At 34.7% G+C, this 16,057-nt stretch overlaps 2 non-coding genes across 2 annotated transcripts; both read left to right on the top strand.

Moving 5' to 3' along the window:
- The first annotated feature begins 12,473 nt into the window (after positions 1-12,473).
- Positions 12,474-12,547, top strand: TRNAN-AUU (transfer RNA asparagine (anticodon AUU)). Its single transcript has one exon. It is a non-coding gene; the product is annotated as a tRNA-Asn (tRNA).
- Positions 12,548-14,812: 2,265 nt separating this feature from the next.
- On the top strand, positions 14,813-14,886 carry TRNAN-AUU (transfer RNA asparagine (anticodon AUU)). Its single transcript has one exon. It is a non-coding gene; the product is annotated as a tRNA-Asn (tRNA).
- The last annotated feature ends 1,171 nt before the right edge of the window (positions 14,887-16,057 follow it).

Raw genomic sequence — 16,057 nt, 5'->3', positions numbered from 1 at the left:
TTTTTCACCTATTACTAAATTAAACTTGCTTCATTGGAAAGGCAGCAAGATGCATCCTCATTTCAATGTCTACTGAAATAATACAGGTTGACACCAGGAAACATTAACGCCACTGCATCCTTGCTGCTTTCTCATGTGGAAGTCTGTTTAATGTGAAAACAAGGTGATATCTAATTAGCACACAGGTAAGGAATTAAGAAAATCTTTATTTAAGGGTGAAGATGTTTCTCACAAAATCGTTGCCCCAATGCATCATTGAAATTCAAGCTGGAAAGATGATTTTAATATATCACTTGTACATTTTGTATTGCTCTTCTGGTGACAATGTAGTTTGTTTTTGTCAATTACCATTTTAATAATAGGGTAAAGAAAATGAAGTGGATTTTTGAAAGAAAACAATACTGTCAATATACTATTAAAACAAATTAAAATGGTAAAAGTTATTGTACTTTAAGTAAAAATAAAAGAGCCAAAATATCAATCCCAGTTTTGGATTACTTTAATTAACAAAAAAAAATGCATATAGCAGAGGATAGTTTCAATCTGCCTACCTCTGGGTTATTGGCCCAGCATGCTTCCATTGCAGTACTCTGCTGCACATGTAAGTGCAAGAGATCCTGAAGCACTCACTCATCATGGGAAAGTACCAATGTGTTTCTTTGTTGGTTGATGGAAGAAACATCTTACAAAAACTCTCCAGATTATTGACTTTTTTAAGTTTTTCTAGGAAACGTTTTAGATGAATGCTTATTAGCATTTGTCAGTATGTACTTTTTGCAAAGTGTCTCTGTGGCGCAATCAGTTAGTGTGTACGGCTATTAACCAAAAGGTTGGTGGTTCAATCCCACCCAGGGACGTAATTGACATTGTTATCAGATTTTGGTGATCTTTAAGTAGACAAGTCAAATTTCATACCCCCTGTTATGGTGTAGGGTACCTGGCCTTCTCTGATGTAATCAGAGTTAGATTTGATTCAGTGATTTTATAAAAACATCTAGGAAGCACAATTTAGCAGTGGGTTGCAGAGAAAAAGAAATATGCTGGCAAAAAAATCAAATTGCGTGATTAAACAGCTCTTCATTTTCTGGCTTTATTTTTATGCTAACAAATTTGTTCTCTGAAAAGTGTCCACAAAGCCAAGTCTCTGATTAACACCTTTGTAAGGATGGTTTTTCACCTATTACTAAATTAAACTTGCTTCATTGGAAAGGCAGCAAGATGCATCCTCATTTCAATGTCTACTGAAATAATACAGGTTGACACCAGGAAACATTAACGCCACTGCATCCTTGCTGCTTTCTCATGTGGAAGTCTGTTTAATGTGAAAACAAGGTGATATCTAATTAGCACACAGGTAAGGAATTAAGAAAATCTTTATTTAAGGGTGAAGATGTTTCTCACAAAATCGTTGCCCCAATGCATCATTGAAATTCAAGCTGGAAAGATGATTTTAATATATCACTTGTACATTTTGTATTGCTCTTCTGGTGACAATGTAGTTTGTTTTTGTCAATTACCATTTTAATAATAGGGTAAAGAAAATGAAGTGGATTTTTGAAAGAAAACAATACTGTCAATATACTATTAAAACAAATTAAAATGGTAAAAGTTATTGTACTTTAAGTAAAAATAAAAGAGACAAAATATCAATCCCAGTTTTGGATTACTTTAATTAACAAAAAAAAATGCATATAGCAGAGGATAGTTTCAATCTGCCTACCTCTGGGTTATGGGCCCAGCATGCTTCCATTGCAGTACTCTGCTGCACATGTAAGTGCAAGAGATCCTGAAGCACTCACTCATCATGGGAAAGTACCAATGTGTTTCTTCGTTGGTTGATGGAAGAAACATCTTACAAAAACTCTCCAGATTATTGACTTTTTAAAGTTTTTCTAGGAAACGTTTTAGATGAATGCTTATTAGCCTTTGTCAGTATGGACTTTCGCAAAGTGTCTCTGTGGCGCAATCAGTTAGTATGTACGGCTATTAACCAAAAGGTTGGTGGTTCAATCGCACCCAGGGACCTAATTGACCTTGTTATCAGATTTTGGTGATCTTTAAGTAGACAAGTCAAAATTTCAAATCCCCTGTTATGGTGTAGGGTACCTGGCCTTCTCTGATGTAATCAGAGTTAGATTTGATTCAGTGATTTTATAAAAACAGCTAGGAAGCACAATTTAGCAGTGGGTTGCAGAGAAAAAAAATATGCTGGCAGAAAAATCCAATTGAGTGATTAAACAGCTCTTTATTTTCTGGCTTTATTTTTATGCTAACAAATTTGTTCTCTGAAAAGTGTCCACAAAGCCAAGTCTCTGATTAACACCTTTGTAAGGATGGTTTTTCACCTATTACTAAATTAAACTTGCTTCATTGGAAAGGCAGCAAGATGCATCCTCATTTCAATGTCTACTGAAATAATACAGGTTGACACCAGGAAACATTAACGCCACTGCATCCTTGCTGCTTTCTCATGTGGAAGTCTGTTTAATGTGAAAACAAGGTGATATCTAATTAGCACACAGGTAAGGAATTAAGAAAATCTTTATTTAAGGGTGAAGATGTTTCTCACAAAATCGTTGCCCCAATGCATCATTGAAATTCAAGCTGGAAAGATGATTTTAATATATCACTTGTACATTTTGTATTGCTCTTCTGGTGACAATGTAGTTTGTTTTTGTCAATTACCATTTTAATAATAGGGTAAAGAAAATGAAGTGGATTTTTGAAAGAAAACAATACTGTCAATATACTATTAAAACAAATTAAAATGGTAAAAGTTATTGTACTTTAAGTAAAAATAAAAGAGACAAAATATCAATCCCAGTTTTGGATTACTTTAATTAACAAAAAAAAATGCATATAGCAGAGGATAGTTTCAATCTGCCTACCTCTGGGTTATGGGCCCAGCATGCTTCCATTGCAGTACTCTGCTGCACATGTAAGTGCAAGAGATCCTGAAGCACTCACTCATCATGGGAAAGTACCAATGTGTTTCTTCGTTGGTTGATGGAAGAAACATCTTACAAAAACTCTCCAGATTATTGACTTTTTAAAGTTTTTCTAGGAAACGTTTTAGATGAATGCTTATTAGCCTTTGTCAGTATGGACTTTCGCAAAGTGTCTCTGTGGCGCAATCAGTTAGTATGTACGGCTATTAACCAAAAGGTTGGTGGTTCAATCGCACCCAGGGACCTAATTGACCTTGTTATCAGATTTTGGTGATCTTTAAGTAGACAAGTCAAAATTTCAAATCCCCTGTTATGGTGTAGGGTACCTGGCCTTCTCTGATGTAATCAGAGTTAGATTTGATTCAGTGATTTTATAAAAACAGCTAGGAAGCACAATTTAGCAGTGGGTTGCAGAGAAAAAAAAATATGCTGGCAGAAAAATCCAATTGAGTGATTAAACAGCTCTTTATTTTCTGGCTTTATTTTTATGCTAACAAATTTGTTCTCTGAAAAGTGTCCACAAAGCCAAGTCTCTGATTAACACCTTTGTAAGGATGGTTTTTCACCTATTACTAAATTAAACTTGCTTCATTGGAAAGGCAGCAAGATGCATCCTCATTTCAATGTCTACTGAAATAATACAGGTTGACACCAGGAAACATTAACGCCACTGCATCCTTGCTGCTTTCTCATGTGGAAGTCTGTTTAATGTGAAAACAAGGTGATATCTAATTAGCACACAGGTAAGGAATTAAGAAAATCTTTATTTAAGGGTGAAGATGTTTCTCACAAAATCGTTGCCCCAATGCATCATTGAAATTCAAGCTGGAAAGATGATTTTAATATATCACTTGTACATTTTGTATTGCTCTTCTGGTGACAATGTAGTTTGTTTTTGTCAATTACCATTTTAATAATAGGGTAAAGAAAATGAAGTGGATTTTTGAAAGAAAACAATACTGTCAATATACTATTAAAACAAATTAAAATGGTAAAAGTTATTGTACTTTAAGTAAAAATAAAAGAGCCAAAATATCAATCCCAGTTTTGGATTACTTTAATTAACAAAAAAAAATGCATATAGCAGAGGATAGTTTCAATCTGCCTACCTCTGGGTTATTGGCCCAGCATGCTTCCATTGCAGTACTCTGCTGCACATGTAAGTGCAAGAGATCCTGAAGCACTCACTCATCATGGGAAAGTACCAATGTGTTTCTTCGTTGGTTGATGGAAGAAACATCTTACAAAAACTCTCCAGATTATTGACTTTTTTAAGTTTTTCTAGGAAACGTTTTAGATGAATGCTTATTAGCATTTGTCAGTATGTACTTTTTGCAAAGTGTCTCTGTGGCGCAATCAGTTAGTGTGTACGGCTATTAACCAAAAGGTTGGTGGTTCAATCCCACCCAGGGACGTAATTGACATTGTTATCAGATTTTGGTGATCTTTAAGTAGACAAGTCAAATTTCATACCCCCTGTTATGGTGTAGGGTACCTGGCCTTCTCTGATGTAATCAGAGTTAGATTTGATTCAGTGATTTTATAAAAACATCTAGGAAGCACAATTTAGCAGTGGGTTGCAGAGAAAAAGAAATATGCTGGCAAAAAAATCAAATTGCGTGATTAAACAGCTCTTCATTTTCTGGCTTTATTTTTATGCTAACAAATTTGTTCTCTGAAAAGTGTCCACAAAGCCAAGTCTCTGATTAACACCTTTGTAAGGATGGTTTTTCACCTATTACTAAATTAAACTTGCTTCATTGGAAAGGCAGCAAGATGCATCCTCATTTCAATGTCTACTGAAATAATACAGGTTGACACCAGGAAACATTAACGCCACTGCATCCTTGCTGCTTTCTCATGTGGAAGTCTGTTTAATGTGAAAACAAGGTGATATCTAATTAGCACACAGGTAAGGAATTAAGAAAATCTTTATTTAAGGGTGAAGATGTTTCTCACAAAATCGTTGCCCCAATGCATCATTGAAATTCAAGCTGGAAAGATGATTTTAATATATCACTTGTACATTTTGTATTGCTCTTCTGGTGACAATGTAGTTTGTTTTTGTCAATTACCATTTTAATAATAGGGTAAAGAAAATGAAGTGGATTTTTGAAAGAAAACAATACTGTCAATATACTATTAAAACAAATTAAAATGGTAAAAGTTATTGTACTTTAAGTAAAAATAAAAGAGACAAAATATCAATCCCAGTTTTGGATTACTTTAATTAACAAACAAAAAATGCATATAGCAGAGGATAGTTTCAATCTGCCTACCTCTGGGTTATGGGCCCAGCATGCTTCCATTGCTGTACTCTGCTGCACATGTAAGTGCAAGAGATCCTGAAGCACTCACTCATCATGGGAAAGTACCAATGTGTTTCTTCGTTGGTTGATAGAAGAAACATCTTACAAAAACTCTCCAGATTATTGACTTTTTTAAGTTTTTCTAGGAAACGTTTTAGATGAATGCTTATTAGCCTTTGTCAGTATGAACTTTTGCAAAGTGTATCTGTGGCGCAATCAGTTAGTATGTATGGCTATTAACCAAAAGGTTGGTGGTTCAATCCCACCCAGGGACCTAATTGACCTTGTTATCAGATTTTGGTGATCTTTAAGTAGACAAGTCAAATTTCATACCCCCTGTTATGGTGTAGGGTACCTGGCCTTCTCTGATGTAATCAGAGTTAGATTTGATTCAGTGATTTTATAAAAACATCTAGGAAGCACAATTTAGCAGTGGGTTGCAGAGAAAAAGAAATATGCTGGCAAAAAAATCAAATTGCGTGATTAAACAGCTCTTCATTTTCTGGCTTTATTTTTATGCTAACAAATTTGTTCTCTGAAAAGTGTCCACAAAGCCAAGTCTCTGATTAACACCTTTGTAGGGATGGTTTTTCACCTATTACTAAATTAAACTTGCTTCATTGGAAAGGCAGCAAGATGCATCCTCATTTCAATGTCTACTGAAATAATACAGGTTGACACCAGGAAACATTAACGCCACTGCATCCTTGCTGCTTTCTCATGTGGAAGTCTGTTTAATGTGAAAACAAGGTGATATCTAATTAGCACACAGGTAAGGAATTAAGAAAATCTTTATTTAAGGGTGAAGATGTTTCTCACAAAATCGTTGCCCCAATGCATCATTGAAATTCAAGCTGGAAAGATGATTTTAATATATCACTTGAACATTTTGTATTGCTCTTCTGGTGACAATGTAGTTTGTTTTTGTCAATTACCATTTTAATAATAGGGTAAAGAAAATTAAGTGGATTTTTTAAAGAAAACAATACTGTCAATATACTATTAAAACAAATTAAAATGGTAAAAGTTATTGTACTTTAAGTAAAAATAAAAGAGCCAAAATATCAATCCCAGTTTTGGATTACTTTAATTAACAAACAAAAAAATGCATATAGCAGAGGATAGTTTCAATCTGCCTACCTCTGGGTTATGGGCCCAGCATGCTTCCATTGCTGTACTCTGCTGCACATGTAAGTGCAAGAGATCCTGAAGCACTCACTCATCATGGGAAAGTACCAATGTGTTTCTTCGTTGGTTGATAGAAGAAACATCTTACAAAAACTCTCCAGATTATTGACTTTTTTAAGTTTTTCTAGGAAACGTTTTAGATGAATGCTTATTAGCATTTGTCAGTATGTACTTTTTGCAAAGTGTCTCTGTGGCGCAATCAGTTAGTGTGTACGGCTATTAACCAAAAGGTTGGTGGTTCAATCCCACCCAGGGACGTAATTGACATTGTTATCAGATTTTGGTGATCTTTAAGTAGACAAGTCAAATTTCATACCCCCTGTTATGGTGTAGGGTACCTGGCCTTCTCTGATGTAATCAGAGTTAGATTTGATTCAGTGATTTTATAAAAACATCTAGGAAGCACAATTTAGCAGTGGGTTGCAGAGAAAAAGAAATATGCTGGCAAAAAAACCAAATTGCGTGATTAAACAGCTCTTCATTTTCTAGCTTTATTTTTATGCTAACAAATTTGTTCTCTGAAAAGTGTCCACAAAGCCAAGTCTCTGATTAACACCTTTGTAGGGATGGTTTTTCACCTATTACTAAATTAAACTTGCTTCATTGGAAAGGCAGCAAGATGTATCCTCATTTCAATGTCTACTGAAATAATACAGGTTGACACCAGGAAACATTAACGCCACTGCATCCTTGCTGCTTTCTCATGTGGAAGTCTGTTTAATGTGAAAACAAGGTGATATCTAATTAGCACACAGGTAAGGAATTAAGAAAATCTTTATTTAAGGGTGAAGATGTTTCTCACAAAATCGTTGCCCCAATGCATCATTGAAATTCAAGCTGGAAAGATGATTTTAATATATCACTTGTACATTTTGTATTGCTCTTCTGGTGACAATGTAGTTTGTTTTTGTCAATCACCATTTTAATAATAGGGTAAAGAAAATGAAGTGGATTTTTGAAAGAAAACAATACTGTCAATATACTATTAAAACAAATTAAAATAGTAAAAGTTATTGTACTTTAAGTAAAAATAAAAGAGACAAAATATCAATCCCAGTTTTGGATTACTTTAATTAACAAAAAAAAATGCATATAGCAGAGGATAGTTTCAATCTGCCTACCTCTGGGTTATGGGCCCAGCATGCTTCCATTGCAGTACTCTGCTGCACATGTAAGTGCAGGAGATCCTGAAGCACTCACTCATCATGGGAAAGTACCAATGTGTTTCTTCGTTGGTTGATGGAAGAAACATCTTACAAAAACTCTCCAGATTATTGACTTTTTAAAGTTTTTCTAGGAAACGTTTTAGATGAATGCTTATTAGCCTTTGTCAGTATGGACTTTCGCAAAGTGTCTCTGTGGCGCAATCGGTTAGTATGTACGGCTATTAACCATAAGGTTGGTGGTTCAATCCCACCCAGGGACCTAATTGACCTTGTTATCAGATTTTGGTGATCTTTAAGTAGACAAGTCAAAATTTCAAACCCCCTGTTATGGTGTAGGGCACCTGGCCTTCTCTGATGTAATCAGAGTTAGATTTGATTCAGTGATTTTATAAAAACAGCTAGGAAGCACAATTTAGCAGTGGGTTGCAGAGAAAAAAAATATGCTGGCAGAAAAATCCAATTGAGTGATTAAACAGCTCTTCATTTTCTGGCTTTATTTTTATGCTAACAAATTTGTTCTCTGAAAAGTGTCCACAAAGCCAAGTCTCTGATTAACACCTTTGTAAGGATGGTTTTTCACCTATTACTAAATTAAACTTGATTCATTGGAAAGGCAGCAAGATGCATCCTCATTTCAATGTCTACTGAAATAATACAAGTTGACACCAGGAAACATTAACGCCACTGCATCCTTGCTGCTTTCTCATGTGGAAGTCTGTTTAATGTGAAAACAAGGTGATATCTAATTAGCACACAGGTAAGGAATTAAGAAAATCTTTATTTAAGGGTGAAGATGTTTCTCACAAAATCGTTGCCCCAATGCATCATTGAAATTCAAGCTGGAAATATGATTTTAATATATCACTTGTACATTTTGTATTGCTCTTCTGGTGACAATGTAGTTTGTTTTTGTCAATTACCATTTTAATAATAGGGTAAAGAAAATGAAGTGGATTTTTGAAAGAAAACAATACTGTCAATATACTATTAAAACAAATTAAAATGGTAAAAGTTATTGTACTTTAAGTAAAAATAAAAGAGACAAAATATCAATCCCAGTTTTGGATTACTTTAATTAACAAAAAAAAATGCATATAGCAGAGGATAGTTTCAATCTGCCTACCTCTCGGTTATGAGCCCAGCATGCTTCCATTGCAGTACTCTGCTGCACATGTAAGTTCAAGAGATCCTGAAGCACTCACTCATCATGGGAAAGTACCAATGTGTTTCTTCGTTGGTTGATGGAAGAAACATCTTACAAAAACTCTCCAGATTATTGACTTTTTAAAGTTTTTCTAGGAAACGTTTTAGATGAATGCTTATTAGCCTTTGTCAGTATGGACTTTTGCAAAGTGTCTCTGTGGTGCAATCAGTTAGTATGTACGGCTATTAACCAAAAGGTTGGTGGTTCAATCCCACCCAGGGACCTAATTGACCTTGTTATCAGATTTTGGTGATCTTTAAGTAGACAAGCCAAATTTCATACCCCCTGTTATGGTGTAGGGTACCTGGCCTTCTCTGATGTAATCAGAGTTAGATTTGATTCAGTGATTTTATAAAAACATCTAGGAAGCACAATTTAGCATTGGGTTGCAGAGAAAAAGAAATATGCTGGCAAAAAAATCAAATTGCGTGATTAAACAGCTCTTCATTTTCTGGCTTTATTTTTATGCTAACAAATTTGTTCTCTGAAAAGTGTCCACAAAGCCAAGTCTCTGATTAACACCTTTGTAGGGATGGTTTTTCACCTATTACTAAATTAAACTTGCTTCATTGGAAAGGCAGCAAGATGTATCCTCATTTCAATGTCTACTGAAATAATACAGGTTGACACCAGGAAACATAAACGCCACTGCATCCTAGCTGCTTTCTCATGTGGAAGTCTGTTTAATGTGAAAACAAGGTGATATCTAATTAGCACACAGGTAAGGAATTAAGAAAATCTTTATTTAAGGGTGAAGATGTTTCTCACAAAATTGTTGACCCAATGCATCATTGAAATTCAAGCTGGAAAGATGATTTTAATATATCACTTGTACATTTTGTATTGCTCTTCTGGTGACAATGTAGTTTGTTTTTATCAATTACCATTTTAATAATAGGGTAAAGAAAATGAAGTGGATTTTTGAAAGAAAACAATACTGTCAATATACTATTAAAACAAATTAAAATGGTAAAAGTTATTGTACTTTAAGTAAAAATAAAAGAGACAAAATATCAATCCCAGTTTTGGATTACTTTAATTAACAAAAAAAATGCATATAGCAGAGGATAGTTTCAATCTGCCTACCTCTGGGTTATGGGCCCAGCATGCTTCCATTGCAGTACTCTGCTGCACATGTAAGTGCAAGAGATCCTGAAGCACTCACTCATCATGGGAAAGTACCAATGTGTTTCTTCGTTGGTTGATGGAAGAAACATCTTACAAAAACTCTCCAGATTATTGACTTTTTAAAGTTTTTCTAGGAAACGTTTTAGATGAATGCTTATTAGCCTTTGTCAGTATGGACTTTTGCAAAGTGTCTCTGTGGCGCAATCGATTAGTGTGTTTGGCTATTAACCAAAAGGTTGGTGGTTCAATCCCACCCAGGGACGTAATTAACCTTGTGATCAGATTTTGGTGATATTTAAGTAGACAAGTCAAAATTTCAAACCTCCTCTTATGGTGTAGGGTACATGGCCTTCTTTGATGTAATCAGAGTTAGATTTGATTCAGTGATTTTATAAAAAACAGCTAGGAAGCACAATTTAGCAGTGGGTTGCAGAGAAAAAGAAATATGCTGGCAAAAAAATCCAATTGAGTGATTAAACAGCTCTTCATTTTCTGGCTTTATTTTTATGCTAACAAATTTGTTCTCTGAAAAGTGTCCACAAAGCCAAGTCTCTGATTAACACCTTTGTAAGGATGGTTTTTCACCTATTACTAAATTAAACTTGCTTCATTGGAAAGGCAGCAAGATGCATCCTCATTTCAATGTGTACTGAAATAATACAAGTTGACACCAGGAAACATTAACGCCACTGCATCCTTGCTGCTTTCTCATGTGGTCATGTGGAAGTCTGTTTAATGTGAAAACAAGGTGATATCTAATTAGCACACAGGTAAGGAATTAAGAAAATCTTTATTTAAGGGTGAAGATGTTTCTCACAAAATTGTTGACCCAATGCAACATTGAAATTCAAGCTGGAAAGATGATTTTAATATATCACTTGTACATTTTGTATTGCTCTTCTGGTGACAATGTAGTTTGTTTTTGTCAATTACCATTTTAATAATAGGGTAAAGAAAATGAAGTGGATTTTTGAAAGAAAACAATACTGTCAATATACTATTAAAACAAATTAAAATGGTAAAAGTTATTGTACTTTAAGTAAAAATAAAAGAGACAAAATATCAATCCCAGTTTTGGATTACTTTAATTAACAAAAAAAAATGCATATAGCAGAGGATAGTTTCAATCTGCCTACCTCTCGGTTATGAGCCCAGCATGCTTCCATTGCAGTACTCTGCTGCACATGTAAGTTCAAGAGATCCTGAAGCACTCACTCATCATGGGAAAGTACCAATGTGTTTCTTCGTTGGTTGATGGAAGAAACATCTTACAAAAACTCTCCAGATTATTGACTTTTTAAAGTTTTTCTAGGAAACGTTTTAGATGAATGCTTATTAGCCTTTGTCAGTATGGACTTTTGCAAAGTGTCTCTGTGGTGCAATCAGTTAGTATGTACGGCTATTAACCAAAAGGTTGGTGGTTCAATCCCACCCAGGGACCTAATTGACCTTGTTATCAGATTTTGGTGATCTTTAAGTAGACAAGTCAAATTTCATACCCCCTGTTATGGTGTAGGGTACCTGGCCTTCTCTGATGTAATCAGAGTTAGATTTGATTCAGTGATTTTATAAAAACATCTAGGAAGCACAATTTAGCATTGGGTTGCAGAGAAAAAGAAATATGCTGGCAAAAAAATCAAATTGCGTGATTAAACAGCTCTTCATTTTCTGGCTTTATTTTTATGCTAACAAATTTGTTCTCTGAAAAGTGTCCACAAAGCCAAGTCTCTGATTAACACCTTTGTAGGGATGGTTTTTCACCTATTACTAAATTAAACTTGCTTCATTGGAAAGGCAGCAAGATGTATCCTCATTTCAATGTCTACTGAAATAATACAGGTTGACACCAGGAAACATTAACGCCACTGCATCCTAGCTGCTTTCTCATGTGGAAGTCTGTTTAATGTGAAAACAAGGTGATATCTAATTAGCACACAGGTAAGGAATTAAGAAAATCTTTATTTAAGGGTGAAGATGTTTCTCACAAAATTGTTGACCCAATGCATCATTGAAATTCAAGCTGGAAAGATGATTTTAATATATCACTTGTACATTTTGTATTGCTCTTCTGGTGACAATGTAGTTTGTTTTTGTCAATTACCATTTTAATAATAGGGTAAAGAAAATGAAGTGGATTTTTGAAAGAAAACAATACTGTCAATATACTATTAAAACAAATTAAAATGGTAAAAGTTATTGTACTTTAAGTAAAAATAAAAGAGACAAAATATCAATCCCAGTTTTGGATTACTTTAACAAAAAAAATGCATATAGCAGAGGATAGTTTCAATCTGCCTACCTCTGGGTTATGGGCCCAGCATGCTTCCATTGCAGTACTCTGCTGCACATGTAAGTGCAAGAGATCCTGAAGCACTCACTCATCATGGGAAAGTACCAATGTGTTTCTTCGTTGGTTGATGGAAGAAACATCTTACAAAAACTCTCCAGATTATTGACTTTTTAAAGTTTTTCTAGGAAACGTTTTAGATGAATGCTTATTAGCCTTTGTCAGTATGGACTTTTGCAAAGTGTCTCTGTGGCGCAATCGGTTAGTGTGTTTGGCTATTAACCAAAAGGTTGGTGGTTCAATCCCACCCAGGGACGTAATTAACCTTGTGATCAGATTTTGGTGATATTTAAGTAGACAAGTCAAAATTTCAAACCTCCTCTTATGGTGTAGGGTACATGGCCTTCCCTGATGTAATCAGAGTTAGATTTGATTCAGTGATTTTATAAAAAACAGCTAGGAAGCACAATTTAGCAGTGGGTTGCAGAGAAAAAGAAATATGCTGGCAAAAAAATCCAATTGAGTGATTAAACAGCTCTTCATTTTCTGGCTTTATTTTTATGCTAACAAATTTGTTCTCTGAAAAGTGTCCACAAAGCCAAGTCTCTGATTAACACCTTTGTAAGGATGGTTTTTCACCTATTACTAAATTAAACTTGCTTCATTGGAAAGGCAGCAAGATGCATCCTCATTTCAATGTGTACTGAAATAATACAAGTTGACACCAGGAAACATTAACGCCACTGCATCCTTGCTGCTTTCTCATGTGGAAGTCTGTTTAATGTGAAAACAAGGTGATATCTAATTAGCACACAGGTAAGGAATTAAGAAAATCTTTATTTAAGGGTGAAGATGTTTCTCACAAAATTGTTGACCCAATGCAACATTGAAATTCAAGCTGGAAAGATGATTTTAATATATCACTTGTACATTTTGTATTGCTCTTCTGGTGACAATGTAGTTTGTTTTTGTCAATTACCATTTTAATAATAGGGTAAAGAAAATGAAGTGGATTTTTGAAAGAAAACAATACTGTCAATATACTATTAAAACAAATTAAAATGGTAAAAGTTATTGTACTTTAAGTAAAAATAAAAGAGACAAAATATCAATCCCAGTTTTGGATTACTTTAATTAACAAAAAAAAAATGCATATAGCAGAGGATAGTTTCAATCTGCCTACCTCTCGGTTATGAGCCCAGCATGCTTCCATTGCAGTACTCTGCTGCACATGTAAGTTCAAGAGATCCTGAAGCACTCACTCATCATGGGAAAGTACCAATGTGTTTCTTCGTTGGTTGATGGAAGAAACATCTTACAAAAACTCTCCAGATTATTGACTTTTTAAAGTTTTTCTAGGAAACGTTTTAGATGAATGCTTATTAGCCTTTGTCAGTATGGACTTTTGCAAAGTGTCTCTGTGGTGCAATCAGTTAGTATGTACGGCTATTAACCAAAAGGTTGGTGGTTCAATCCCACCCAGGGACCTAATTGACCTTGTTATCAGATTTTGGTGATCTTTAAGTAGACAAGTCAAAATTTCAAACCCCCTGTTATGGTGTAGGGTACCTGGCCTTCTCTGATGTAATCAGAGTTAGATTTGATTCAGTGATTTTATAAAAACAGCTAGGAAGCACAATTTAGCAGTGGGTTGCAGAGAAAAAAAATATGCTGGCAGAAAAATCCAATTGAGTGATTAAACAGCTCTTTATTTTCTGGCTTTATTTTTATGCTAACAAATTTGTTCTCTGAAAAGTGTCCACAAAGCCAAGTCTCTGATTAACACCTTTGTAAGGATGGTTTTTCACCTATTACTAAATTAAACTTGCTTCATTGGAAAGGCAGCAAGATGCATCCTCATTTCAATGTCTACTGAAATAATACAGGTTGACACCTGGAAACAATAACGCCACTGCATCCTTGCTGCTTTCTCATGTGGAAGTCTGTTTAATGTGAAAACAAGGTGATATCTAATTAGCACACAGGTAAGGAATTAAGAAAATCTTTATTTAAGGGTGAAGATGTTTCTCACAAAATCGTTGCCCCAATGCATCATTGAAATTCAAGCTGGAAAGATGATTTTAATATATCACTTGTACATTTTGTATTGCTCTTCTGGTGACAATGTAGTTTGTTTTTGTCAATTACCATTTTAATAATAGGGAAAAGAAAATGAAGTGGATTTTTGAAAGAAAACAATACTGTCAATATACTATTAAAACAAATTAAAATGGTAAAAGTTATTGTACTTTAAGTAAAAATAAAAGAGACAAAATATCAATCCCAGTTTTGGATTACTTTAATTAACAAAAAAAAACGCATATAGCAGAGGATAGTTTAAATCTGCCTACCTCTGGGTTATGGGCCCAGCATGCTTCCATTGCAGTACTCTGCTGCACATGTAAGTGCAAGAGATCCTGAAGCACTCACTCATCATGGGAAAGTACCAATGTGTTTCTTCGTTGGTTGATGGAAGAAACATCTTACAAAAACTCTCCAGATTATTGACTTTTTAAAGTTTTTCTAGGAAACGTTTTAGATGAATGCTTATTAGCCTTTGTCAGTATGGACTTTTGCAAAGTGTCTCTGTGGCGCAATCGGTTAGTGTGTTTGGCTATTAACCAAAAGGTTGGTGGTTCAATCCCACCCAGGGATGTAATTAACCTTGTGATCAGATTTTGGTGATATTTAAGGAGACAAGTCAAAATTTCAAACCTCCTCTTATGGTGTAGGGTACATGGCCTTCTCTGATGTAATCAGAGTTAGATTTGATTCAGTGATTTTATAAAAAACAGCTAGGAAGCACAATTTAGCAGTGGGTTGCAGAGAAAAAAAATATGCTGGCAGAAAAATCCAATCGAGTGATTAAACAGCTCTTCATTTTCTGGCTTTATTTTTATGCTAACAAATTTGTTCTCTGAAAAGTGTCCACAAAGCCAAGTCTCTGATTAACACCTTTGTAAGGATGGTTTTTCACCTATTACTAAATTAAACTTGCTTCATTGGAAAGGCAGCAAGATGCATCCTCATTTCAATGTCTACTGAAATAATACAAGTTGACACCAGGAAACATTAACGCCACTGCATCCTTGCTGCTTTCTCATGTGGAAGTCTGTTTAATGTGAAAACAAGGTGATATCTAATTAGCACACAGGTAAGGAATTAAGAAAATCTTTATTTAAGGGTGAAGATGTTTCTCACAAAATTGTTGACCCAATGCAACATTGAAATTCAAGCTGGAAAGATGATTTTAATATATCACTTGTACATTTTGTATTGCTCTTCTGGTGACAATGTAGTTTGTTTTTGTCAATTACCATTTTAATAATAGGGTAAAGAAAATGAAGTGGATTTTTGAAAGAAAACAATACTGTCAATATACTATTAAAACAAATTAAAATGGTAAACGTTATTGTACTTTAAGTAAAAATAAAAGAGACAAAATATCAATCCCAGTTTTGGATTACTTTAACAAAAAAAAAAATGCATATAGCAGAGGATAGTTTCAATCTGCCTACCTCTCGGTTATGAGCCCAGCATGCTTCCATTGCAGTACTCTGCTGCACATGTAAGTTCAAGAGATCCTGAAGCACTCACTCATCATGGGAAAGTACCAATGTGTTTCTTCGTTGGTTGATGGAAGAAACATCTTACAAAAACTCTCCAGATTATTGACTTTTTAAAGTTTTTCTAGGAAACGTTTTAGATGAATGCTTATTAGCCTTTGTCAGTATGGACTTTTGCAAAGTGTCTCTGTGGCGCAATCAGTTAGTATGTACGGCTATTAACCAAAAGGTTGGTGGTTCAATCCCACCCAGGGACCTAAT

Source organism: Pseudophryne corroboree, chromosome 11 (assembly GCF_028390025.1).
Source record: "Pseudophryne corroboree isolate aPseCor3 chromosome 11, aPseCor3.hap2, whole genome shotgun sequence".
Lineage (NCBI taxonomy): Eukaryota > Metazoa > Chordata > Amphibia > Anura > Myobatrachidae > Pseudophryne > Pseudophryne corroboree.
This window is presented reverse-complemented; position numbering and strand designations above follow the sequence as displayed.